The sequence below is a fragment of the Monopterus albus genome, unplaced genomic scaffold (genome assembly GCF_001952655.1).
Source record: "Monopterus albus unplaced genomic scaffold, M_albus_1.0 scaffold299.1, whole genome shotgun sequence".
In the NCBI taxonomy this organism is placed as follows: domain Eukaryota; kingdom Metazoa; phylum Chordata; class Actinopteri; order Synbranchiformes; family Synbranchidae; genus Monopterus; species Monopterus albus.
The window spans coordinates 132,537-133,980 of record NW_018128179.1 but is presented as its reverse complement, the minus strand read 5'-3'; the positions used below and the strand labels follow the sequence as shown (position 1 = coordinate 133,980).

General features: G+C 41.8%; 1 protein-coding gene across 1 annotated transcript in view; it reads right to left on the bottom strand.

The window, feature by feature from the left end:
- The window catches only part of vps8 (VPS8 subunit of CORVET complex), a 135,468-nt gene that overhangs the window by 90,165 nt on the left and 43,859 nt on the right, over positions 1-1,444 (bottom strand). The gene's annotated exons all lie outside the window — the stretch shown is intronic.

Below are 1,444 nucleotides of genomic sequence, written 5' to 3'. Positions count from 1 at the left end.
GTGTAGGTGGAAGGAAACATAGTAAGCACATAAAAAGCAAGCTTCTTCGAGTGTGCTGTAATCCTCAGAGCACGCGAGCCAGAATGCGCACACAGACTCCGCGCCTTGTAGTGCAGTGCTGACCAGGGAGGATACTTGGAAATCAATTAACTCCATTTCAAACGTTGCCTCATCTACCGATGTGGAGCCAATTGTAACTATGCAAATAGTTACAATTGACAACAACATTGCAGATGAGGGGGCGGGAATAATATTTCTTTATTTATGCAATTATTTTATTAGTTTATTCATTTACTTTTACAAGTCAGCACAATGCTTATATTTTTATGTATATATATTACCCTAAAATTGCAAAATATATTGACATAATATAGTAATGGCCCGCCATCTGATGACGTAGGAAAAAATGCCCAGAGGCCACGCCAACTTGCAGACCCCTGGCTTAAGAAGTGGAGGGCTCATAAGTAATGCTTAAAAAGGTGAAAGGTAAAATGAAAATTGACAAAACAGGAAGCAGAAAAAAATATCAAAAATATTGCTAGAATAAATTGTTTAATCATTGGCCGAGTTATGTGACCACACGCTGAGAAAGAAATGTGACGAGATAAGGCCCCATCTCTCCCTCACTACATTGGCAAAGTAATCTGGATGAGTGCTGATGCTTAAATTGTTTAATCATTGGTCGAGTTATGTGACCACACGCTGAGAAAGAAATGTGATCAGGTAAGGCTCCCCCATCTCTCCCTCGCTACATTGGCAAAGTAATCTGGATGACTGCTGATGCCAAAGTGGAGAGCGCTATAGAAAACAATGTAGCGGGAAAGCGCGAGCTCGTTAGAATGGCGATCGTTGTAGGGAAGAGATATACAGTACAATGAAACTCTTCTGCAGCCAAACTGCATAACAGGATGGAGCAAACTGGCCCTGTCAGCGTGTCTGTGCCTCTCTTAAATATACAGCTGATGATAATCAGCTGTGTGCTCTGCTGACAGCGTCTGCAGGGAGAGACAGGGAGTGAGAGACGCGGCGACGAGCAAATGTGACATCTGCATTAAGTTTAACATATACAGCACTCTGTTGTGTTATTCTACTGTTGTATTATGTCAAGATATTAAACAAATTGAAGGAGCCATGGTGATTTATAATTACCCAGACGTTCAGCATCATTTTGACTGCAAGTCAATGGAGCAGTCAGACAATACGCTCTGGAATGTGCGACTTACGCAAATACCGTCCATCCCATGCTATAATAATAACACACCTGGATTCGTGACAATTTTCTCTACGATTTTCATCTACTATATGTGTATAAAGCTTAAGAATGGCATAATAGGAGCACAAAAGCGGCTATGAGGAAGAGGAAAAGCATAGAGAGACCTGCTAGACCGGGGAGTCACGTGACTCATAGGCTGCCAATGGCATTGTATTGTATTTGGCCCTTCAT